Below are 27,704 nucleotides of genomic sequence, written 5' to 3'. Positions count from 1 at the left end.
TGAAGTGCAACCCAAATGGACCATGCCGGGTCGGGTCAAGTACATACCAAATATAGTTATGGACTTAGACACTATATCCAACAGAAACGTCAAATCATGTCTTCAGAGTAATGGATCTCTGAAGAAGGTGAAGCTTTACCATCTGTTTGACGAACTTCAAGGTCATGAATCAAATGTTGCACAAACCTTAAGAGAACTCTCATGAGGTCCTCTTTCTCTTGTTAGCTCTTTCGATACTCATGTCTCGAACCCTTATGTTTTGGACCCTTTCAAAGCTGTTATCCCAACTATCCCATCTGTTCAACCCTCTCTCCCAACTTTACTTGCTCCTACTAGTTCAAACTATCAGTTTGATGGAGACTTCGACCCTAAAACAATGGACTCCGAACTGCGCTTTCAACAAGAATTTTCTTTGCTTTCTATGAGATATAAGCGTCCTTCAATCCCACTCACCAAACCATATCATAACAGTTTCCAAGCTCCTCATCAAAGTAATCCCCAACCATTTCCTAAACAATCAGAAAATCCACCTGCTAATAAACCCAACATCTCTATACCAAATCATACCTCCGAATCTCACGAGACTCCAAAGTCAGAAAAACCAAAGATTATTTGTCACAAGTATGGTCATGCAAATCACTATGCCAACGACTGCTTGGCTGAAGTACCACAAAAACCCAATATATCCTTTTTACCACAAATCCCTAAAAATAAAAACCAAGTATTACGTGTCTTTTCTTCTTGTTGTATATATAATGTAACGTCCATGTGTGGGGCTAGATCTTTTAGTCATTTGATGAGGATGATGGAATACTATTCAAATCATATTTGGAGTGTTCTGTTAGATAAAATGAGAAAACAAAAAAATTTCTAAGAGTTTTCATTTGGAAAATATTAAGGGATATATAAATCTAAAGTATGTTGTTATTTTGATGTTAGATGTGAAAAATGGAATATGTGAGTGCACCTTGGGGGTGATAACGACAATTTAAAGAAATTAAACAAGTTCGTGAACAATTGAAACAAAGTCTCTATTCTAATAAATGAATAAGTTTATTCTCCTATTGACAAGTGTCATTATATTAGAATTTGTCATTAATATTATATGCCACCTATCATGCCACTTGTCAACATATTAATTATCAATTTCATATTTCAAATTTTAAATTTCCCACCTTAATTACATTAAATTTTAAATTTTAAATTAAATTTTTTTTTTACTTTAATTATATTAAATTAATAACATTAGATTAAAATTAAAATAAAATTAATAAAGATTATAAGGTGATATAACTTCACGTATTTATTTAACTCAACGATTATAATTTTATATAACTAAAAAAATATCTCTTAAGTAATAATTTATTTTAAATAATTGATTAATAATTTTGATTTTTTAATATGGAAGTTTAATTAATTTTATAACCGTGGTTCTCACGGGTTATAAACTAGTTATACTAATAAACACAATGCTTTGATTTATATAATATAATATACAAAGTAGTTCAAGAATATATTATTTTATGTATTATTTTTATGGTACATTTTTAATCAACAACTACTAAGAGTTTATTAAAATTGCTTTTTAGTTATTTTAGTTAATTTGTATTTTAATTAATATAATATGTTATTTTTATAAGATATTTAGATGTTTATAAAAAACAATTTATATGTAAAACAGATGATATATTTAAAAGATTATGACGATGGTTATGATCAGGGGCAGTCCTACAGTGGGGGCAATTGCCCCCACAACAAAAAAAAATTCATTAAAAAATAGGTTTTTTTAAAAAAAATATATATTTTAACCTTCAAAATTATATATTTTTACTCATCAAAAAAATTTGCCCCCCTTAAAAAGTTATAAATTTTTTTTGCCCCCTCTTCGAAAAATTCTTGGGTCCGCCCCTGGTTATGATTAAATTTGGAAAGTTGGAAATGTAGATGTTATAAGTTAGACAAAAATTGATTGTTAATAAAACTTGAAATAAAATTTATAATTATAATTATACAAAGCTCTAAGTTGATTGGAGCCATTTTTTAAGTTGTTTGGAGCCAAAGCAACCGTGCCTGCATGTCATATGATATGAAGTCAGGTATAACCGTAAGATAATTATATATGGAAACTTAAAACCCTAAATCTTGCATATCTGAAATCTCAGTACTCAGTAGTATAAATATATAATAACCTACTTATATTCACATTCGCAATAGACTGCCGACCCAATTACCCCATTCACCTATCTTCGTTCTCTATCCCTTTTCATTAACCCCTTCCTCCATCGTTTATGTTTTATAATTAAAATTTGTGAAGCATGCATGCCTGTTCATCAGAAACATTATGTTCGTTCGTGTCATTCATCAAGAAATTAAGGTGATGTGTTCTTGATATACGTAGCTATTGTTTCTGTGAGTTCCTCTTCCTCGTTTGTGTGTTTTCTTGAGAAAGCTAGAAAAGAATGGAGCAGTATCAAATACTGAAGGAAATTTGGAGTGGATCATATGGGGTTGTCTGGGGAGCATGGGATGAACACACTGACGAAGTGTTTGCCATCAAGAAACTGAAAATGAGGTGCAACTCGGTCAAAGAATACATCAACCTGACAGAAGTCAAGGCACTGCGCAAGATGAATCATCCAAACATCATAAAGCTCAAGGAAATCATCAAAGAAGACGACAGTTTGTACTTGGTGTTGGAATACATGGAATGCAGTCTCTGCGAGCCTATGACATGCAGGAAGAAGCCTTTTTCAGAGGACGAGATTAGAGACTTGTGCTTCCAAATCTTTCAAGGTCTGGCATACATGCACGACAACGGCTACTTTCATCGTGACCTCAAACCGGAGAACCTTCTTGTTTCCAAGGATGTAATAAAAATTGCTGATCTTGGTCTAGCTCATGAGATGAATGGCAAACCGGCCACTGTTAATATTGGGTCCCGCTGGTATAGTGCCCCTGAAGTTCTTCTTGGGCAAGAATATGATTCTTCAGTTGATATGTGGGCAATGGGTGCAATCATGGCAGAACTATTTACACGCCACCCACTGTTTCCTGGTAAACATGACGGAGATCAAATGTATAAAATATGCAGTGTGATCGGCAGTCCAACAGAAACCACATTGAGCATCGTAAATAGCAACTATCAGTTCCCACAGCTTCTTGGTGTCCAACTTTCTTCGCTGTTACCATCAGCAAGCCTGGAAGCACTCGATCTGATTGCCACGCTTCTTTCATGGAATCCATCCGCGAGACCGACAGCTATGGAGGCACTTGAGCATCCTTTCTTCTATACCTGTTACCATGTTCCACCACCCCGACCCATACCTCTGGTATTCAAAAGTTCCAAAAGTTGTGCATTTTGTTATGAAAGGGAGGATCCAACGAAAGCACTGATTCGTCTGCTCCCAGAAAATCCATTTTATGAAACAGTAGATCCTTCAGAAAACATGATTCGTCTGCTATTTTAAGTTTTTACACAAGACTTTCTATATTTTTTTGAGGCACGTCATTTCCAAATTAGCAACCCAAAAAAAACAATATTATAAGCACTCACTATAGGAGAGTTTTCGAAACACTCCTATTTTAATTTATATTTTAAAAACAGTTTAAAATACTTTTTAAAGTAAAAGTCATTATTGGTAGAAATTGGTTCTAAAGTCTGAAAAATCTTCACAAAACAATTAAGTTTTCAAAAAGGCTATAGAAGAGGGTTACGATTCAAATATCATGCATAAGCTAAGTAACCATTACATTGTAGTGGCTTTCAAAATATCATGCATCCTCTAACCTTATTAGCTACTAGAACCTAGCTACTAGAACCTGAATACATGTTAAAAGGTTGGAGGTTATGCTTTGGAAATTCCTAGTGAGTAATATTAATATCTGGACCTCACCACGTTTGTTGTCAAGGATTAACTCAATCGTTGACCTATGATGAATTCCCTAATAATCTTTTGAAAACACATAACTTATGTCTTTAAAACTGTTGATAACATCTTTAGAATATTTGTAAATCATTACTCTTAATTCTCCAAAACATTTATCATACATAAAAATTTAAATTCATAATAATAGAAAGAATGTTATGCAACTACATGCACCCATTCTCATTCATCTATTTCTATTTGCCCCACTCTCTGTTCTCTTTTTTATAACAATGAAGACTATGACATATTTAGCACATAACACCCTATGTCACGACCTAAGAAGTTAATATCGGCGATTTGCAAGTGATTTCCATGTGCGATATCGGTTATCGGTACCTTTCAAAAGACAAAATATCGCAACTGCAAAAATCGGTAATATTTACTGATATTTAACCGGTATTTACCGATATTTCCAGTTGATTTCCAGGTGGGATATCGGTTAAGTAATTTTACTTGTTGTTGTTAGTGTTAAGTTGTAACGCTCTGTTCCGAATTGACTCCTAGTCTGAGGGGTGGCTCGAAGGTCGGTCATTATAAGGATTATGGCTCTTGGGAAGGTAAGATCTAGCCCTTTTTTGTGCGGGTGATGTATTAGAAGTGATCCGGGTGTTCGGTTCGTGTTTTGGAGCCTAGGGGTATTTCGGTAAAATGGCAGTTCGGGTTTTTGTGGAAAATGGACTTTTGTTCGGAAGGTATTTAGGAAGATATGAGTCGATAGAAGTGTAGGGCTTCTCGTTCCCTTTCCGTGGATATAAGGATCGTCGAAAACGGATTTATAACGAAGAAGTTATGGCCTTCGGAAGTTTAGTAGTTTCAGGCTTAGCCGAGTACGCTGGGCGTACACAAGGAGTACGTTGGGCGTACTAGTGAAGAAGGCAGTACGCTGGGCGTACTAACCTAGAGGATCGCGAATGTTCCCCGGAGTACGTTGGGCGTACTCCAGTCAGATCAGAACCCTATTTTAGGGTCTTGGACCCTATTTAAGCTCCTTATCTCATAACCTAACCCTATTATCTTCAGCCTCCATCCCTCTAAACCCTAGAAATCGACCCTTAGCCTCTATTTGAGTGATTCTTGAGCTTTTTGGTGATTTAGTGTGTTTTTGTACTTATGGTGGAAGAAGGAGTTCCTTGAGGAAGCATTGCTTGGCTTGAAGCTTGTGGATCCAAGCCCTAATCATATTGATCTAACTCCATAAAGTATAAAGTTTGGATCTTGGTGGCTTTCTCATGTGGATCTAGTTGGGTTATGACTTGTTATGTTGGACCTTGAAGAAGAAGGAACTTGGTGATCAAGCTATGGTTGGAGTTAAGCTTCTAGATCCAAAACCGGCCTTCATCAACTTTGCAAGCTTTTGGAGGTATAAAGTCTCAACCTTGTCAAATCTTTCATGTAGATCTACCATTGTGGGTGTTAGATCATTTTGGTCCCAAGGATGGAACTTTATGGTGGAACTTCGATTCTTAGGCTTTGAGTTGCCACTCTTAGTGTTAAATAAGTCCCTAAGGTAGAAAGTTGCCATCTTGATGGTCTTAATGGGTTCATGCTTGAGTTAGGGTCACTTTTATGGAAGTAGAATGCCATTTTTTGGAGTTTGGGTTTGTGTGGGGAATGCAAAGTCACCAAGTCAGTGACTTTATGTGTTTAGGCGTTAAGTATAGTTCAGATCTGTGATTTGGACTTATTGGATCAAGTATTAAGCACTTAATGGATGTTGTGCATGAGCTGTTTGTACGATGGGTGTACTATGTAGTACGCTGCGTGTACAGTCCATTTGCTCAGTACGCTAAGCGTACAGAAGAGGTACACTAGGCGTACGCTCTCAGGAGGACTTGGGCCTTAGTGAACTTCAGACCTTTGGGCCCTAATGGTTTTGGGCCTGGATTTGTTGATAGTTGGGCCTAAATGCATCTTTGGGCCAATAATGGAATAGTTGGGCCTATTGGGCCTTGTGGCCCAATATAGAAATGAACTTGGCATTATGGGCCTCGGTTTGGGCCAATTCTTGGACTAGGTTGCCGTGGGCCATTTGGGTCATGATTATTGGTTAAGGAAAGTATTGGGCTTTAGTATAAGGTCCATTGGAAAGGTCTGGGCCCAATTTGGAAAATTGGGCCATTGATGGTTTTATGGACATTATAATGTTGGGCTCTTGTTTTGGGTTTGGGCCCTTAGTTTTAGATCATATTGGGCAGGGGTAAAATGGTCATTTTACCCCATGCATGGATTAAGGATTATGGTATGGGACCCAATTGCTAATTGGGTATATTGATTGGTAGTGACAGCTCGGGTAGCTGGTGGGGCAGCAGCTAAGGATTTCTTCAGGAAGCTTCTGTATTCGAGGTGAGTCTTCTCACCATACCAATGGGTCTAAGGCACCAAGGCCGGCCCATTTTATGTTATGTGTTACACTAGCTGTAGTAGAGATATGTGGTATGATAGTTAGCTTTATGCTAAGTGGTATGCTAGTGATTATATGATATGTGTTATGCCAGTTGTCTTTGTGATACTTGCATGGAAGACCCCGGGAGGGAGCCCGTGGCATTGGATGTCAGACCATGTGGGGTAGCCCATGACTGTCCTAGGTAAAGACCATGTGGGGTAGCCCATGACATTGGATGTAAGACCATGTGGGGTAGCCCATGGCAGTCCTAGGTAAAGACCATGTGGGGTAGCCATGGCATTGGAAGTAAGACCATGTGGGGTAACCCATGGCTTTCCTAGGTTTTATGTATGCATGGATTATGTGATACAGTTAACTTTTATAGCTAATAGGATATGTGTTATGTGGATTGTGTATGTGGGATATGCTCTTGGGGGACTCACTAAGCTTTGTGCTTACGGTTTACAGTTTTGGTTTCAGGTACCATCGATTTGGAAATGAAGAGGTCGGATTGATCGCAATGCACACACCTATGATTTCCGCAATGAGTGATTTTGGGATGAACTCTGATAAACGTTTTACTTAATGATGATTTGAAATGTTTGAAGTAAATGGTATCAATGTTTTAGCTATAATAAAAAAATGATTTTTTACCCTCGATTTTTGGGTTATTACATAAGTCATGGTCTTAAGCCTTATTGTCTTAACTTAACTAAACCTGTTGTTATGTAAAGTACTTAATTGTTAGTTTTAAGTCATGTAATCATGGTTTTAAGTCTTAATTGATCTTATTGATGTGTTAAATTTTAAATAATTATGTGTTAACTTGCTAATTGCTATCGGTTTGATCATGTTGTTGTGTTAAGTACTTAATTCTTAATTGATGATGATGATGATATTCGAGTTGAAGTGAAAGATCTTGATGAATAATTGGATGCCTTGGTTGGTGTGTACTTAGAGAAAGATTTCATGGCCTACGATTATATTATGTTATTCTGCATGATATAAAAATACCGATATCCCACCATGATAACCTATATCTCAAATATCGGCCCTTGCCCGATATTTTATTTTGGACCGATATAACTGCATAGGTCACCACCTCTCACCTTTAAGCATAGTTTCTTAATAGGTATGGGCATGCTATCAATTCACCAGTCCTGTATAAGAGGTAGCTAGCCTCTTGTACAAGTGCGCATGTTTATAATACCACACTACACCTTAACACCTTTTTCTATGGACTTTGGAGGGATACACAAGTCATTTCCTTGACACCTACAAACCATGTGCTTGTTTTGAGACCCTCTTACTATAAATAAATAGGAAAACAACATGAAACATACAAACCCAGTATTCGTAAATCAGAAGCAATAAGGCCAATCAACGAACTTGTACAAGCCAAAATTTTGTTAAGCATGTATACAAAGGTTAAATATTTTGACCTTCATGTAATTTATAACCCATTTGAATTAATATCTAATATACTATAAACAAAAACTATATATGCAAGAGTGATTTGTATATATTTAGGATTTGTGAATGCAGCTTGGCATATATATATATATATATATATATATATATATATATATATATATATATATATATATATATATATATATATATATATATATATATAGAGAGAGAGAGAGAGAGATAGGTTCAAATGTTTCCAACAAATATTGTGGGAAACACGAACTTATCAACCTTCACCAAAAGATCTTCGCATATTCCCCTTGGGAATGTAACCGTTTTATTTGCTAGGTGAATTGCCATTCAAATTGGCCTCAGCTCCGGGAGATCTAATTTCTTGAAAAATGAGTATGTCATGAGATTTACACTCGTCCCTGAATCAACCAATGCATAGATGGTAGCTAAATTTCTGAATTGACAAGGCAAGGTTAAGCTTCCCGAATCACCCTTCTTCTTCGATAGTTTGTTCAACATGGTAGCTGAACAATTCTCATTTAGAACCACTTTCTTCACTTCTTCTATCTTCTTTCTATTAGTTAGAAGTTCCTTGAGAAATTTGGCGTATTTTGGCATTTGTGCAACCGCTTCTATGAATGGTATATTAATTTGAAGAGCCTTTATGTGTTCTAGAAACTTCTGGTAGTCTTCTTCATTCTTTTCTTGTCTAGCTCGGGCTGGATATGCCAGTGGAGGCTGATATGGCTTAGCAGGAGACTTAATTTTCTGATCATGTGTCGGACTCGTTAAGTCCATATCCTGGACTCGGCGAGTAGTGTCTGGGTTCAGCTGGGTCTGATTTTGGTTATGCTCTTCTGCCTCCTCCTTTTGTACCAGCTTCGGATCTTCGTTCTGAATAGGGGCCAGAGGAGTAATTATCTTTCCACTCCTAGTTGTCACAATATTTATATGTGCGCCTCATGGATTGTTTTCGGTATTACTAGGAAGTTCTCCCGGTGCTCTTTGATTTATTTGTTGGGCAAGTTGCCCCAACTGCTTCTCAATGTTGTGAATAGATGCTTGCTGATTCCTTAATATTGTTCTTGTATCTTGTATTGCAGCATCGTGGTCATTGTGTCTTTTCTCGGATGCAGCTACAAATTTAGTGAGCATTTCTTCCAAATTTGGTTTCTTTTCTTGTACCGGCTCCTCCTTTTGGTAAAAACCCCTTGCCTTTTGTCTATACTTCTCCTCCTTCACCTTCTTGTACTCATCATAAGGAAGCCATTCTTTCTTAGGTTTTCGCCAATCGTCATCAAATCTATCACCACTAGAATAGCATACTTGCACTTTCTTATTCCCGTTCTCGTCCAAATCACAATCTCTAGTTAGATGAGGCCATTGCAATTCTCACATCCTACCCGAATATCATGGATTGTTTGATCCATTTTATCCATCCTCCTATCCATGTTTTTCAACATTGCCATAACTGCCGACAAATCTTCTGAAGCTGCATAAGCTGATCCCCTTGTCACATCATTCCTTGGATTATGGTATTCTCTAGAATGCTTAGAGAATTCCTCAATTAGTTGCTTTATCACCGGGGGTGCCTTCTCTGTGAGTGGTCCTTGCGAGTCAAGTAATTTCCTTGTTGTCACGTTTACTCCATCATAAAAAAATGGAGACTTCTTGTTGACTATTAAGATCATGATGTGGGCAATTCCTTAGTAAGCTTTTGTACCTCTCCCACGCCTCATAAAGTGATTCTCCGGCTTGTTGCTTAAAATTAGCTATAGCTTTCTTCAACTTGGCTATCTTTGATGGCGGGCAAAATTGATCAATAAATTCTTCTTTCATTCTAGCCCATGTGGTGATGGATCCTAGAGAGAGTGATTTTAGCCAATCTTTTGCAGCGCCTTTAAACGTGACCGGTAACATGCGAAGCAGAACGGTGTCGCGGGCTACATTAGGAAAGTTAAAGTAATCGACTATATCATTGACCTCTTCTAGGTGCTTGTACGCGTCTTCGTCATCTTTTCCATAGAACGGAATTTCTTTAAGTTGGGCGAGTATGTGGCCTTTAAGTTCGAAGTTGGCATTTTCTGGAATCGCGGGTTGCACGAGTTGCGGACCGGTATCTTCACGCATCCTCTTCTTCCACTCGCCCATGGTAACTTCATTGATGTAAGCCATGGTGCCGCCGAATCCGCCTTCTAGATCGCTACCTTCTTCAAATTCGCTTTCTTCCTTTTCGGATTCATACACGATGTCTTCCTTGATTGGGTCTTCGTTTGCCAAGGAAGAGGCGCTGGATGCTCCTGATTTACTGCTCTTCTTCTTGCTAAAAACGGATTTGAGATTCTTCAAAGGTGAGTTCTTTGAAGATGCGGATTCTCCAACGGTTTTGCCTTTGTTCTTCCTTAAAGTAGCTTCCGAATCTTCAAGTGGTGGAGTTAAAGGTATATTGCCTCCTCTGGTCATAAACACTCTGCAATAAAAGTAAGAAAAACGCGTAAAAAGAACAAAAACGAAACAGAAAGAAAATAAAAACGAAACTGGAAATCAGCACTGAACTCGCCGAGTAGGTTCGACGGCACTCGACGAGTACACTGCCTAAAAGCCGAAATACAAATAAAAAATAAATAAGAACAATTAAAAACTAAAACTTAACCTAATTACTGAATTACTAAAAAAAATAACTTTGTGCAAGATAAGCTCACACAAAGGATCGATAAAACTAGAAATTATAATTAATTTTTGAACCATTCCCCGGCAACGGCGCCAAAAACTTGATGTGTGTAAAACCAACTCGTTTTATTCCTACTCTAAAAATATAATTTAAACACACAAAGGCAGTGAACCTGTCTTTTAGTGGTATAGTTGAATAAGTAGGGTGTCGAACTCGAGGAACGGAAATTAACCTAATAACTAATTTTAACCAACAAGTAATAAAAGTAAAAGGGTTTTCTCTAGTTTTACAAGACTAGAAACTTAGACACACTAACTAACACGCAATTAACTAATCAACTAAAACCAAGTAAAAATTCACCAAATTTAATAAAAGGTTTCTGCTTAGGTTCAACTCATTCACTCTTATGGTTAATTTTATGGCAAGCAATAGATTAATTGTTATTGGTTACCGACTAAAGTGATTAGATTCGCATTTATTACCAATCCTTAGAAAATCAATTAATTTAAGCAGTGATCAAGTGTTTAAGCTAATTAATTCCCTAGTTCAATTATTCGGATTAAATAAGACTTGTAATTGGTTAATCAAATTACTAATTCAATTAGCCTCTTGTTGTTGGTTTATCAACAAGCTCACACATTAATTTACCCATTCTCTAATTAATCCTAGTTTCATATTCACTAGTCCTAGGCACATAACAAAGTGTTCACATAAATCATATGAGGTAAACAATTAAGAGATGTTCATGCAGCTTATTTGCCTTCCTATTAACAGAGAATAGTTATGGTTAATGCATAAGGATCTTTAACAAGCTTAATTTAACAAAATCACCAATTAACAATTAATCAAACCATAAAATTAATCCATAAGAGTAAAATTATCTTCCCTAAACAGAAACTAGTAAATTTAGCTCATGATTACAGTAGTCAAAAAGCTAAAAACGAAAGTAATCAACTCAAACATTGTTCAATTCAAAGATAAAGTGGAAAATTAAACCTAAGTTGCCTTGAATCTTCTAAGAATGAGAGATTAGGGTTCTTCTCACGTTCTCCAGGTCTCCAAGGGTTTCCTTAGTCGCAAAGTATCTTCCAGAAAAGCCAGAAAAGATAGTGGATTCGGAATTTGACCTCTATTTATAAGATCCTCAAAACAGGGGCAACTCGTCGAGTAGATACCCAACTCGCCGAGTTTCTTTGTAAAATCCGTGTACGGCAAGGACTCTACGTATTACTTCGCGAACATTCGTGGAAACTCGTTGAGTAGACGACTGGACTCGCCAAGTAACTTCAGGTTTGTACTTCTTTCTTCATTCTCCAGCTTCTAATTGCATCTCCTTCCTCCTTTTTGCTCCCGAGCATAACTTCTGGACTGACAATACAATTTAAACATTACTAAGTACCTTGTGTCCATAATATGCAAATAATTAGCTAATAATTGATAAAAATCTATACTAAATATATGGCTAAATATGCAAATATCAAAATACCCCACACTTGACTTTTGCTTGCCCCTAAGCAAAACTGATTTTTTGCACACTAGAATCACATGAGACAATCCCAATCAAACATAACACTAGCATGAAATCCTGATTGCTTTTACTAAAATTTTCTAAATTAAGATCCTAGCAATATTAATGCAAATTTTTTTTAAAATTAAGCCTACTTTAGGATTCTAAATTTACTAATATAACCAACCCCTTACCCCACACTTAATTCATGCAATGTCCCCATTGCATGTTATGCATGAAAAGAAAAATGCAAAAATAAAGAGGGAATTGGAACAAACTCCCCTGGGATAGCAGTGGCGAGGTTGATATCTCTTCTCTTCAGCTCCATCTTCAATTGAGTTTAGACATGGGAACAACTCATCCATGTCTTGGGTGTCTTGTCTCGTGTGGAAAAACATCTAAATAGCTCCAATTATTAAGGAAAAAGCTCTCAGAAATCTCCAGGAATTAATCTTCATGATAATATGAGTAAAAACTGCAGCGAATGTGCCCAAAATCTGAATCATGAAAGTAGAATCTTGATTGACTCGTCGAGTAGAACGGGAACTCGGCGAGTAAATTGACTCCAAGCAGAAAATCGTGATATTGCAGATAGACTCGTCGAGTCCAATATGTGCACTCGGCGAGTAGAGCGCTGAGTGAAAAAAATAATGTTCTGCTTTTTATCCTTTGCTAATCTGCTGGAATATGACAATTCAGCGACTCTTCTTTGATTTCTTCAGTAAATAACACATTTTGTCACCCTTATTCCTAACGGACTCGATCATAAACTTGAAATTGCATACTCTCATCTAGACCCGACCCTCACTCTAGCCTTGACCAATGAGACTCTTATATTGCATCCTAATCTTCAATCCTAAAAAGATACAAGGCAGCCACAGTAAAAGAAAACAAGCACACTTCTAATTAAGTCTTAATACATAAAAGTTCAAAACACAAAACCAACAAAATAAAATAACATCCAAATTAAAAACATAAACTTTCAATCTTCTTCAATATCATCTCCTCCAGCTCCACTCCCACTTGCTAGATTGTTCCTCCTCTGCACACGCTCCTCCCAACTCATCACATATGGGAATCCGGGCTCGGGCCTCGGCGTAATGTTCATTTGTTCAAATAGATAAACAAATGATTCATTACTGTAGTTAACGCCTCGGCCAATGTCATCCAAGTACCTCCTTAATTCCACATTATCCCATTCCGTGTTTTCCTCTTCCACCGGGATGACTGGTGGGTCTTCTCGGGGTCGATCCCTCCTTTGCCTAACTCTCCTTCCCGGCTCCTCAGGTACAATTACCGCGTCCTCATTTGGGATCCCAAATGTATCCCCACCAAACTTCTCAACAATCCTCGCCCTCCTAAATAATGTAGTGCTAAACGGAGGGGGAGAAATCATTGTCAATGCCCTTGCTTCTTGCCTATCCAAAATCCCATAAGACCTTGCCAATCTCGTAACAAACATACCCCCATTAATTTTGGAGGTAATTTTTTCCTTGACCGCTCCTTCCGCAAGGTACTTTGCCATGCAATAAGGCAAGTTGCAAAAGACGTCCGGTGTGATAATACTCCACAAATAAAAAATGTCAAGAGTGGGAACTTTGTCATCATCCTTCCTCATGTTGATGGTGCTAGCAACGAGACGGTGGATAAGACGATGGATGGGTGAACGGATAAAGCCTTCTTGGGCGGAAGATGGAATATAGACCCAGTTGGCGATAGTATTCCACCAAGTAGAGGAAACAACTCCCTCGGGTAAATCCTTATGGCATTGCTCCAAAAATGCCTCAAAATCCTCCAACATGATCACGTTCTGCTCATAAATCCCAATCCTCCATGAAAACTCCGCCATGCTACATTGGCGCAGCTCTCCTCCAAGGCAAAAACTTATAATATTCGGGCTATAGTAATCACTACCACCCCGGAATGAGATGGTAGCAAAAAACTCCCAGCATAGCTCTTGGAACACGGGTTCTTGCATCTTGAATAGCCGAATCCACCCATCACAAATGATTGTTGTTCTCCCTTTTACATAGGACTTTACCAAGTAAGGAGTTAGTTCCTCCTCCAGCCCTGTCTGATTCATCCAATCCCAATTAATTGCATTGGGAACGTATATCTCCTTCTGTTTTAGTGTTTCAAGCTTGCTTCTTGCACGGACTTGTGAAGATTTTGAGGTAATTTGAGGGAAGTTAAGCCATGGAATGTCTCCATATCCACATCCTCTCGAGCTCTGGCCACATCTATACATAATTCCTGCAAAATAAAATCAAGAAAACAACAAACCAAACCCAGAACATAAGCAAAAAAAGGTCACATGTGACATGTACTCGCCGAGTTCATGAACTACTCGGCGAGTAGTATGAACTGCGAGTTCATTTTCCAGTCGGTCCAGATTAATCCATCCAAACACTATAATTTGTACAAGGGTTTTCTATTCTAAGTCTATTAAGCATAAATTCACAAGAAATTTTGTCCAAAACCTCCTAATTTGTCCTAAAATCAAAACCCTAGATTTGGAGAAAACCCCCAAATCCGATTTTCTGCAAAATACCTACTACAATCTGTCCAAATTATGATCGCTATCAAGAATAAAGTAGAAAAATGTTACCTTTTTGCTTGTAAGAGGAAGAACTAGCGAAAATTTGAAAAAGTTGCTTGAGAGAGAACTTGCTCGGCGAGCATGCGATGGGAGGCGGCTGAATGAAAGTGATTAGGGTAAAAGAGAACCCTATTTACAAATTGTAAAAAAAATTCAGTTAAATTTGTGGACTCGCCGAGTAGGAGTTCCTACTCGCCGAGTAGAAGCGCGAATCTGCGATTTTGCATGAATTTCAGAAAAGACTCGCCGAGCAGGAGTGAAAGACTCGACGAGTAGCTTAATCAGTTTAACTAAAATTTGATTTTTAAGCCACCACCCCACACTTGAGCATTGCTTGCCCTCAAGCAATCATTTTAAGCATAATTTCAGAAGAAGATTGATAAAAATAGATCCTAAAGTGGAAAATAAAAAAAAAACAAAGGAAAAGAATGCAAACTCTAAACTCAGGTTGCCTCCCGGAAGCGCTTCTTTTTAAGGAGTCATTAGTTGGACTCCTTCCCGCTTACGTTTCTGTAATCCCTTCCAGCAGCAGCCCTACTTCAAGTTCTTCATTTCTCGGAATTCCTTCTTCATATCTTTTCACCCTATGACCATTGACTTTGAAAGGAGTTCCATCTCTTGATATTAGCTAAATAGCCCCATGTGGAAAACATTTCTTCACTATAAATGGACCATCCCATCGTGTCTTAAGCTTGCCCGGAAAAAGTTTGAGCCTTGAATTAAAAAGTAACACCTTTTGTCCTTCGTGAAAGTCCTTATTACCCTTGAGTCTTTTGTCATGCCAGTTCTTGGTCTTTTCTTTATAAATCAAGGAACTAGTGTATGCCTCATTCCTTAGTTATTCAAGGGCATTCATTTGCATCAATCGGTTGTTTCTAAGTTCAGCTAAATCAAAATTGCACATTTTTACAGCCCAAAATGCTTTATGCTCAATCTCAACTGGCAAGTGGCAACTCTTCCCATAAACCAACCTATATGGTGTAGTACCAATAGGTGTTTTGAAAGCTGTTCTAAACGCCCAAAGTACATCATCAAGCTTATCCGACCACTCCTTCCTATTACTTCCAACCGATCTCTCTAATATTCTCTTCAACGCCCTATTTGTAACTTCAGTTTGCCCGCTCGTTTGAGGATGATAGGATGTTGAAAATCTATGGTGGACACCATATTTTTGCAACACCTTAGCTAATTGATCATTGGCGAAGTGGGTGCCTCGATCACTAATTAGAGCCTTTGGAACTCCAAATCTTGAAAATAATTTCTTGAGAAAACGTACCACTACTCGAGCATCATTTGTGGGTAATGCTTGTGCCTCTGCCCATTTGGATACATAACCGACTGCTACCAAAATGTATTTATTTCCCTTTGACATTGGGTAAGGTCCCATGAAGTCAATTCCCCAAACATCAAATATTTCACAAACTTGAATGCTATTTTGGGGCATCTCGTTTCGTGATGAAATGTTTCCCGATCTTTGGCATGAATCGCATTCTTTGACAAATTTTGTAGCATCTTTAAAGATAGTAGGCCAATAAAAACCCGAATGAAAAACCTTCTTGGCCGTATATTGCGCTCCATGATGTCCTCCGGTGGGCCTGCTATGACAATGCTTCAAGATTTCCCGACTTTCTTTCTCGGATACACATCTTCTTATCATACCATCAGCACAGCTACGAAAGAGGTAAGGCTCATCCCAAAAGTAATACTTAATTTCTGAAAAGAACTTCTTCTTTTGTTGGTGGGTCAAGTCTTTTGGGATGTATTCACTAGCTAAATAGTAGCTATATCTGCAAACCATGGAATCTCTCCTGCTATAACCAATAAATATTCTTTGGGAAATTCATCTCCAATCTTGTTTTCTTCTAATTCTTCCAAGTGCGGGTTTTCCAATCTCGATAGATGATCGGCAGCCACGTTTTCCATCCCCTTCTTATCTCATATTTCAATGTCAAATTCTTGTAGCAGAAACACCCAACGAATCAACCTTGGCTTAGCATCTTGTTTAGCAAAAAGATACTTAAGGGCAGAATGGTCGGTAAAAACTATGGTTTTTAACAAAACCAAATATGAGCGAAATTTATCAAATGCAAAAACCACTGCTAGTAGCTCCTTTTCTATAGTAGTGTAGTTCTCTTGTGTTGGGTTCAGGGTCTTACTTGCATAGTAGATTGGCTAAAAATGCTTGTCAATTCTTTGTCCCAAAACAGCTCCCACCGCAAAGTCACTAGCATCACACATGAGCTCAAAAGGAATACTCCAATTTGGAGCTACCATAATAGGTGAAGTAGTCAACTTTTCCTTCAACAAATGAAATGCTTCAAGACATTCTTTAGAAAAGTTGAATGGGACGTCCTTCAAAAGAAGTTGAGTCAAGGGTCTTGTGATCTTCGAAAAGTCTTTAATAAAGCGCCTATAAAACCCCGCATGGCCTAAAAAGCTTCTTACCCCCTTGATATTTGTTGGAGGTGGCAATTTGGCTATAGTGTCCACCTTTGCTCTATCCACCTCTATCCCCATCCTCGAGACCTTGTGTCCTAGCACAATTCCTTCCTTCACCATAAAATGACACTTCTCCCAATTAAGGACAAGGTTGGTCTTCTCACATCTTGCTAACATTAGATCCAAGTTGGACAAACAATCTTCAAAAGAGGACCCGAAAACCGAAAAGTCATCCATGAAAACCTCCATAAACTTCTCGATCATATCGTGGAAAATGGCCATCATACACCTTTGGAAAGTAGTCGGTGCATTGCACAACCCAAAAGGCATGCGTCTATATGCAAATGTTCCACTCGGGCATGTAAAAGTAGTCTTCTCTTGATCTTGTGGGTCGATTGGAATTTGAAAATATCCCGAGAAACCATCGAGAAAGCAATAATATAGATGCCCAGACAGCCTCTCGAGCATTTGATCAATAAATGGCAATGGAAAATGATCCTTGCATGTGGCATCATTTAGTTTCCTATAGTCGATGCAAACACGCCACCCGGTCACCGTTCTTGTTGGGATTAATTCATTATTTTCATTTACTACCACTGTCATTCCTCCTTTTTTCGGTACACATGCACCGGACTCGCCCACGGGCTATCGGAAATTGAGTAAATAATCCCGACATCTAATAGTTTCACCACCTCCTTTTTCACAACTTCTTGAATGTTCGGGTTTAGTCTTCTTTGGCGTTGAACTACAGGTTTAGACCCATCTTCTAAGTTAATTTTATGAGAGCAATAAGCTGGACTAATTCCCTTGATGTCGGTTATCTTCCATGCTATGGCACCTTGCCTCTTCTTTAGTACCCCCACAAGACTTTCTTTCTCATGTTTGGCCAAATCAGCAGCTATAATTATAGGTTTTTGTTGACCCTCTTCAAGAAATGCATACTCCAAGTGACCTGGTAGTGCTTTCAGCTCAGTTTTTGTGTTCTGGACGTTGCACACGTTGAGTCTAGTGATGGGACTCGTCGAGTCCTGGGAAAATTTCGCGACTAATTGGGCTTCTTTGGATGGACTCGTCTAGTAGGTCGAGTCTACTCGGCGAGTAGACTGTTCAGTACTTTTGATCAGCTCATTATAATCAGCTTCCTCAAGCAGTCTCTCTATTTCCAGTAGGTCGCTTTCAGCATTGAATTCTTCATCAAAGGTGATGGTGGACTTGTTTGGTTCTTCATTATTCCATTCCTCCACTAATTCTTCCAACATATCAATCGAAAATGTTGTGTTATCACTACTCCTTGCGTGCTTCATGGCTTGATCAACCCCAAAAGTGACTGATTCATCCCCCACCCGTAGAGTAAGTTTGTAATCTCGCATGTCAACTATAGCGCTTGCGGTGTTAAGGAAAGGTCTTCCAAGAATGATCGGGACTTGAGTATCCGCTTCCATGTCTAAAACTATAAAGTTTGCGGGAAACACGAACTTATCAACCTTCACCAATAGATCTTCGCATATTCCCCTTGGGAATGTAACCGTTTTATTTGCTAGGTGAATTGCCATTCAAATTGGCCTCGACTCCGGGAGATCTAATTTCTTGAAAAATGAGTATGTCATCAGATTTACACTCACCCCTGAATCAGCCAATGCATAGATGGTAGCTAAATTTCCGAATTGACAAGGTAAGGTTAAGCTTCCCGAATCACCCTTCTTCTTCGGTAGTTTGTTCAACATGGCAGCTGAACAATTCTCATTTAGAACCACTTTCTTCACTTCTTCCATCTTCTTTCTATTAGTTAGAAGTTCCTTGAGAAATTTGGCGTATTTTGGCATTTGTGCAACCGCTTCTATGAATGGTATATTAATTTGAAGAGCCTTTATGTGTTCTAGAAACTTCTGGTAGTCTTCTTCATTCTTTTCTTGTCTAGCTCAGGCTCGATATGCCAGTGGAGGCTGATATGGCTTAGCAGGAGACTTAATTTTTTGATCAGGTGTCGGACTCGTCGAGTCCATATCCTGGACTCGGCGAGTAGTGTCTGGGTTCAGCTGGGTCTGATTTTGGTTCTGCTCTTCTGCCTCCTCCTTTTGTACCAGCTTCAGATCTTCGTTCTGAATAGGGGCCAGAGGAGTAATTATCTTTCCACTCCTAATTGTCACAATATTTATATGTGCGCCTCGTGGATTGTTTTCGGTATTACTAGGAAGTTCTCCCGGTGCTCTTTGATTTATTTGTTGGGCAAGTTGCCACAGCTGCTTCTCAATGTTGTGAATAGATGCTTGCTGATTCCTTAATATTGTTCTTGTATCTTGTATTGCAGCATCGTGGTCATTGTGTCTTTTCTCGGATGCACTACAAATTTAGTGAGCATTTCTTCCAAATTTGGTTTCTTTTCTTGTACCGGCTCCTCCTTTTGGTAAAAACCCCTTGCCTTTTGTCTATACTTCTCCTCCTTCACCTTCTTGTACTCATCATAAGGAAGCCATTCTTTCTTAGGTTTTCGCCAATCGTCATCAAATCTATCACCACTAGAATAGCATACTTGCACTTTCTTATTCCCGTTCTCGTCCAAATCACAATCTCTAGTTAGATGAGGCCATTGCAATTCTCACATCCTACCCGAATAGCATGGATTGTTTGATCCATTTTATCCATCCTCCTATCCATGTTTTTCAACATTGCCATAACTGCCGACAAATCTTCTGAAGCTGCATAAGCTGATCCCCTTGTCACATCATTCCTTGGATTGTGGTATGCTCTAGAATGCTTAGAGAATTCCTCAATTAGTTGCTTTATCACCGGGGGTGCCTTCTTTGTGAGTGGTCCTTGCGAGTCAAGTAATTTTCTTGTTGTTACGTTTACTCCATCATAAAAAATGGAGACTTCTTGTTGACTATTAAGATCATGATGTGGGCAATTCCTTAGTAAGCTTTTTGTACCTCTCCCACGCCTCATAAAGTGATTCTCCGGCTTGTTGCTCAAAATTAGCTATAGCTTTCTTCAACTTGGCTATCTTTGATGGCGGGCAAAATTGATCAATAAACTCTTCTTTCATTCTAGCCCATGTGGTGATGGATCCTGGAGAGAGTGATTTTAGCTAATCTTTTGCAGCGCCATTAAACGTGATCGGTAGCATGCGAAGCAGAACGGTGTCGCGGGCTACATTAGGAAAGTTAAAGTAATCGGCTACATCATTGACCTCTTCTAGGTGCTTGTACGCGTCTTCGTGATCTTTTCCATACAACGGAATTTCTTTAAGTTGGGCGAGTATGTGGCCTTTAAGTTCGAAGTTGGCATTTTCTGGAATCGCGGGTTGCACGAATTCTGGACCGGTATCTTCACGCATCCTCTTCTTCCACTCGCCCATGGTAACTTCATTGATGTTAGCCATGGTGCCGCCGAATCCGCCTTCTAGATCGCTACCTTCTTCAAATTCGCTTTCTTCCTTTTCGGATTCGTACACGATGTCTTGCTTGATTGGGTCTTCATTTGCCAAGGAAGAGGCGCTGGATGCTCCTGATTTACTGCTCTTCTTCTTGCTAAAAACGGATTTGAGATTCTTCAAAGGTGAGGTCTTTGAAGATGCGGATTCTCCAACGGTTTTGCCTTTGTTCTTCCTTAAAGTAGCTTCCGGGTCTTCAAGTGGTGGAGTTAAAGGTATATTGCCTCCTCTGGTCATAAACACTCTGCAATAAAAGTAAGAAAAACGCGTAAAAAGAACAAAAACAAAACAGAAAGAAAATAAAAACGAAACTGGATATCAGGACTGAACTCGCCGAGTAGGTTCGACTACACTCGGCGAGTACACTGCCTAAAAGCCGAAAAACAAATAAAAAATAAATAAGAATAATTAAAAACTAAAACTTAACCTAATTACTGAATTACTAAAAACAATAACTTTGTGTAAGATAAGCTCACACAAAGGATCGATAAAACTAGAAATTAGAATTAATTTTTAAACCATTCCCCGGCAACAGCGCCAAAAACTTGATGTGTGTAAAACCAACTCGTTTTATTCCTACTCTAAAAATATAATTTAAACACACAAAGGCAGTGAACCTGTCTTCTAGTGGTATAGTTGAATAAGTAGGGTGTCGAACTCGAGGAACGGAAATTAACCTAATAACTAATTTTAACCAACAAGTAATAAAAGTAAAAGGGTTTTCTCTAGTTTTACAAGACTAGAAACTTAGACACACTAACTAACACGCAATTAACTAATCAACTAAAACCAAGTAAAAATTCACCAAATTTAATAAAAGGTTTCTGCTTAGGTTCAACTCATTCACTCCTATGGTTAATTTTATGGCAAGCAATAGATTAATTGTTATTGGTTACCGACTAAAGTGATTAGATTCGCATTCGCTATTACCAATCCTTAGAAAATCAATTAATTTAAGCAGTGATCAAGTGTTTAAGCTAATTAATTCCCTAGTTCAATTATTCAGATTAAATAAGACTTGTAATTGATTAATCAAATTACTAATTCAATTAGCCTCTTGTTGTTGGTTTATCAACAAGCTCACACATTAATTTACCCATTCTATAATTAATCCTAGTTTCATATTCACTAGTCCTAGGCACATAACAAAGTGTTCACATAAATCATATGAGGTAAACAATTAAGAGATGTTCATGCAGCCTAATTGTCTTCCTATTAACAGAGAATAGTTATGGTTAATGCATAAGGATCTTTAACAAGCTTAATTTAACAAAATCACCAATTAACAATTAATCAAACCATAAAATTAATCCATAAGAGTAAAATTGTCTTCCCTAAACAGAAACTAGTAAATTTAGCTCATGATTACAGTAGTCAAAAAGCTAAAAACAAAAGTAATCAACTCAAACATTGTTCAATTCAAAGATAAAGTGGAAAATTAAACCTAAGTTGCCTTGAATCTTCTAAGAATGAGAGATTAGGGTTCTTCTCACGTTCTCCAGGTCTCCAAGGGTTTCCTTAGTCGCAAAGTATCTTCCAGAAAAGCCAGAAAAGATAGTGGATTCGGAATTTGACCTCTATTTATAAGATCCTCAAAACATGGGCAACTCGTCGAGTAGATACCCAACTCGCCGAGTTTCTTTGTAAAATCCGTGTACGGCAACGACTCTACGTATTACTTCGTGAACATTCGTGGAAACTCGTCGAGTAGACGACTGGACTCGCCGAGTAGCTTCAGGTTTGTACTTCTTTCTTCATTCTCCAGCTTCTAATTGCATCTCCTTCCTCCTTTTTGCTCCCGAGCATAACTTCTGGACTGACAATACAATTTAAACATTATTAAGTACCTTTTGTCCATAATATGCAAATAATTAGCTAATAATTGATAAAAATCTATACTAAATATATGGCTAAATATGCAAATATCATCAATCTTGTTCAATGGTTTGGTAGCTGAGGGGTGGAAATGGCGGAAGATCACTGCAGGTTTTACGGATTCTTCAGCATATCAATCTCGAGATTATAAACTTGGGGTTTCGGTTTTGAGGCGTTATTTAGGTTCCCTAGCAGCTAACAATCAAAGAAATGGTTCTGGGTTAGGGTTATCATCGAAGCTGTATACATAGTATATGAACTAGATTCTTCCAAACCCAAGAATTCGAAGGTTTTCCTCCAATCCGAATAAGAGTGAGATCGATTATCTTTCTTGGTATTATTTTCTGTATGTTTAATTAATTTGTATGGCAGCACCAATGTGCGAAAGCTTACTCACTAATAACTTTGTGTAAGGTGCAGAAGAATCAAGCAAATCACAAAAAAGAGGTTCTTTTCAATTCATTATCTGCGTCCCATTACTATTAGGATTTGGCTCGATTATCGGTTCATGACTCTTGTATAAACTATTATGTAAAGAGGTTAGCAATATTTTATTACATTTAGATGTTTTCAAGGCTTGGTCGTTCAATTGCCGGCAGCATCCACCATTTAATATCCCTTTAATAGGTAATGCTTGGTGGATCGATTATTCATTAATATAGATTAATTTGATTTTACTCTTAATTCAATAATTTCGTTTCACTGATCAAGGTAATTTTTTATTTTATCATTTATACTAAACACAATTATTTTTTATTTTGGTTTTAATTTGTTGAACACACTAAGAAAACCCAATTGGTGTTGTAAGAATACATTATGCTTTGTATAGTGTATTATGTTATAAACTATTATCCAATGTATTCTAACAGAATACTGATTTTTTAGGAAAATCAAATACACAATATAGTAGATTCTGTAAGAATACATTATGCTTTGTATAGTGTATTATGTTAGAATACACTCGGTTAGAATTTAAAATGATAATTACACTTTAGGTTTAATGATTCTTTAAGAATGTTTATTAAAAATTTTATAATATATTTTGGTTACACAATAATAATGGGTAATTGTATGATGCTATAAATGGTAATTGCATATATATTCTATCAGAATTAAATGGTAACTACACTTTATATTTAATGATTCGTTTACAATCTTTGTTTACCTGTTAATCTTTTTTCTTTTTTTTTTTCTTTTTTTTTTGTAATAGATGTTTCTCTTGGATTGCCTATTATTCTTTTTTTTGTAATAGATATTTCTCTTGGATTGCCTATTATTCTTTTTCTATGTATTTTGTCATATTCTATGTATTCTACCAGAATATATAAAGTGATAGTTAATTGCAAGTAACATGTTTTTAATCATTATTAGTTTTTGTTGTATTTTGTGATAGGAATGGCTGGAAGAATGCGTTGAAGACCTAATAGGAATAACTTGAAGAATGAATAAAGTTTGATCATACTCACAATTTTAGAATGTTGTTACTTTTTAAGAATTTTATTCATTTTTGTTGATATTCTTTTAAAATATGTATAATTATATTAAAATGTATAAGGCTTTTAATCTGTAAGAATATATATGAATTTGTATTTAAGTTCGGATGTATAAGAATATATTAGAATGTTGTTATTTTTCAACCTCGGAAAGTATTCTGACAGAATAAAATCGGTTATGTATACAAATTACGTTAGAATTAAAATTAAATTAATTAAAAAAATTCAGATTTTTAAAATTAGGAGAATTAATTATCCCTAAAAATCCAAAAATTTCCTTTTATAAATGTAGTTAATTGTCCAGAATACCCTTTTGCTAAAATTTAGGTGATTATATGGTACATGTTATCCCATTGTAATATCATACACCCTCAAATCATGTCAATTGATTAATTTTATCCGTTGGTCCAGATCTGTGCATTCTGGCACACAATAGTTAGTAAAACAAAATAACCTAAGTCTATATATATATATATATATATATATATATATATATATATATATATATATATATAAGGTCGTGTTGTAAAACTCGGTCAACTCGGTCAAATGGTTAAAGTTGACTTAAACAGAGAAAAAAAATCAAGAAGTTCAAGACTAATATTAATATTTTATACTTTATTTAACATATTATCCCTAAAACTAAAGTAAGATACTGGATAAACAATTTGTATATGTTTTTCTCTCTCTCATTCTCATCTTTAAGAATTTCATGATTAAAATCTTTACTTTTTTGAACTAGTTTAACATTCAAACATGTATATTTTTAATTGATATTTCACATACTTTCGAATGAATTATAAAAAACTTTTGATTTTCAATACATATAATTTCCCAAAAATTATTTTTTTTATAAAATACTATATCTGAGTACTCCCCGCCTAGGCCAAGTACTTGTTACTCCCAAGTGGACCGAACAAGTATCGAATAGCGAGCTCTACAACATTGATATAAGATAAGAAGTAAGTCTTTAAGGTTTACTACCGATATTATTTTTTCCTTAATATTCAATAAATTACCAAGCCAGGGTAATTATTGATCTTTGAGTCAAAAGAATGGACCAAATTTGTGTTGATTATGAATTTACCAATTTGCGAACGGTATATAGGCATATTAAACCATAAGTTGGTTTTTTTAAGTTGTGTTAATCAACTAAGACAAAAATGAGAATGAGATTTTTTTTTTCGAAACATAAGAGAAAGATAATTTTATTGTTTTACAATTGAAAGGAAGAAAATTATCTTTGATTTTCTTTGATGCATAGCTTTTCAAGACATTCGTTCTAAGGTATGAATTATGCACATTTTCATTGCTTGACGTTATGAAATTCATCCATGACAAACCCTACTTCTTTAATATATAATCAATGGATTGTTTTCATGAATGAAGATATTTAGGTGTTAAATTAAATGTTATTGGCATCCCAATATATTTTGGTAGCGCCTAATGACAGCTAACTTGATGGAGAATCCCACCCTAATGACTTTTAAGTCAAAACCGTTAGGTTTATGATCTTATAATGAAAGTGTAGATGATGTACGGAAGGGAAAAAGGTTTTCTTAAGTTGGGTATTGTAAAACCTTGTGGAAGACTTGGCCAAGAAGTACAAACAGTCGAATGACCTTGTAAGGCAAGTATGCAAGTCGTATGAAAGGTATTGTTTGGGGTTGGTTTTATGTCCATACCTCTAGTATTCAAATGTTCCAAAAGTTGTGCATTTTGTTATGAAAGGGAGGATCCAATGAAAGAACTGATTTGTATACTCCCATAAAATCCATTTTATGAAACATTAGATCCTTTAGAAAACATGATTCGTCTGCTCCAAGAAAATCCACTTTATGGTTCCGAAGTGGTAGATCCCTTTGAAAACTTTAGCCGTCTGCTCCCAGCAAAATCAGTTTGATGGTTCCAAAAAAGAAGACACCTCGGAAAACATGATCTCTCTGTTCCCAGAAAACTCATTACTTGGTTCAAAGAATTGCGGATTGTTATGCAAAATGGAGATGAAGCGAGATTCGTTGAAGCTAAAAACAAGAACAAAGAATTGCACAATTGGTTTGGAAAGTGATGCAGAGCACATTGACAAGCTAGCAACAGCATATATGGATAAGTTGGAAAAGAACAATAGGGGTACCGAAAAGAGACTCAACTTCAAGAGGATCAAAGGAAAGAAGCTCAACATACGGACATAACTTTTGATCACAGTTACGGGGTATATATATATATATATATATATATATATATATATATATATATATATATATATATATATATATATATATATATATATATATAGGAGTAGGATCAAATGAGAACACCAAAAAGGTTGAGAACGCGAGAACAATTCTTGACCAACCAATTTATAAGGTATATTAGTAATTTATATTTAATTGATCCCTGAATATCAGGTATCTGACCCACTTGTTTCACCTTTCTCTCTCCCCTATGTATACGTTTTCCCTCTCTGTTTCTTTAACCTAGCCGCCAACGCAAAGGGAGAATGCATTCTACAACCTTCATCATCTTCTACCTAATTCATCAAGTCAAGCAACAAAGTCATCTTCAAGCGATTGTACATCACTGTGATCACCTTCCTCACAACCGAACACCATGGAACCCAAATATATACAACTATTTTCTTTTATTCTTTCTTGAATACACCATTCCTCTTATCCCCTCTGGATACGAAATAAACCTGAGAGGTCTATAGAATCCCAAAACTCAGAGCAATGTTAGTGATTCCCTTTTGAAGCAGCTCCTCAACCACTCTCTCAATCACCGCCTTCCCCAACCCAATCCCCTGGAAATTCGGATCCACCACCATATCCCAAATAATAGCATTGAATACGTCGTCGCCGGTGGCCCTAGCAAACGTCACCGGTCTCTTCGTCTTCTCATACTCCACCCACAACAACGAATCTGTATGCTCCAGCGCCACTTTTATCTTGTCAGTGTCACGTTTTGGGAAACCGACGGCGACGAAAACGGAGTTTAAGTGGTCGAGGTTCAGGTCGTTGATTGTGCGGCGGAAGATGAAACCCTGCGATTCCAGTTCTTGGTCGGAGATGGCATAACCGGAGGACGATGAAACCGCCACGAAGGACAAATTGCGAGGGTGGTGGGTGATCGGAGGTCGGAGGCGGAGGGGTGATCAGAATGGAAGGGAGAAGTTCCCCTGAGGATTATAGCTAAATTCATATGATTATTCTTTTGTATTCATATGATTATAGCTAAATTCATTTGTGTTGGAATTGTATTCATTAATGATTAGAGTTGTTTCTCTCTTTGTTGAATGTATTCATTAATGATTATAGTTGTTTCTCTCTTTGTTGAATAGATGAGAATGTTCACTATTTTTTAGATGTAGTTTAATCATTTGTGATTAAATCTATATTTATTTGTGATTAAAGCTATACTCATTTGTGAATAAAAATGTAGTCATTTGTGATTAAAGTTTTTCATTTTGTGAGAATATGACGAATTCTTAGAAAAATTTTATTTCGAGTTGATGAAAAAAGACATTGGATTTCGTAAGGTTTTTTATTTGTAAATAAAAATGTATTAATTTGTGATTGTAATTGTAGTTTATTTTTTTAAGTAAATAACTTTGGTTTTTTTTGTTGAAAAAAAAACTAATAAAAACATGTTTACGTATTCCAATAACTTAAAAAGAAAAAAAAATCAATTATTATTGTTATTTTTTTTTTTTTTTGCTTTTTTAGGTAAATATTATGATTGCTAGATTTTAGAAGATTAGGATTTAATATTAATATTTTAAAATTTAATCTAAATACAAAAGTATTAATTTGTCTTATAAAATGATTGGTTCACAAGTGTTTCTCAACCTTTTTGGTGTTATCAACCTCTATATATATATATATATATATATATATATATATATATATATATATATATATATATATATATATATATATATATATATATCACAAGAAAGC

The 27,704-nt window shown here is 36.6% G+C and overlaps 2 non-coding genes and 2 pseudogenes across 2 annotated transcripts; 3 read left to right on the top strand and 1 right to left on the bottom strand.

The window, feature by feature from the left end:
- Positions 1 to 2,459: 2,459 nt before the first annotated feature.
- Positions 2,460 to 3,467, top strand: LOC145114038 (cyclin-dependent kinase F-4 pseudogene; annotated as a pseudogene).
- Positions 3,468 to 9,418: 5,951 nt separating this feature from the next.
- Positions 9,419 to 9,525, top strand: LOC145118029 (small nucleolar RNA R71). The gene has a single exon (XR_013713013.1). It is a non-coding gene; the product is annotated as a small nucleolar RNA R71 (small nucleolar RNA).
- Positions 9,526 to 19,837: 10,312 nt separating this feature from the next.
- On the top strand, positions 19,838 to 19,945 carry LOC145118100 (small nucleolar RNA R71). Its single transcript, XR_013713082.1, has one exon. It is a non-coding gene; the product is annotated as a small nucleolar RNA R71 (small nucleolar RNA).
- Positions 19,946 to 26,379: 6,434 nt separating this feature from the next.
- On the bottom strand, positions 26,380 to 26,884 carry LOC145114037 (GCN5-related N-acetyltransferase 1, chloroplastic pseudogene; annotated as a pseudogene).
- Positions 26,885 to 27,704: the final 820 nt, after the last annotated feature.

Source organism: Lactuca virosa, chromosome 5 (assembly GCF_052849685.1).
Source record: "Lactuca virosa cultivar CGN04683 chromosome 5, Lactuca_virosa_CGN04683_v6, whole genome shotgun sequence".
In the NCBI taxonomy this organism is placed as follows: domain Eukaryota; kingdom Viridiplantae; phylum Streptophyta; class Magnoliopsida; order Asterales; family Asteraceae; genus Lactuca; species Lactuca virosa.
Note: the sequence above shows the minus strand (reverse complement) of the source record. Positions and strands in the feature narration are given on the sequence as shown.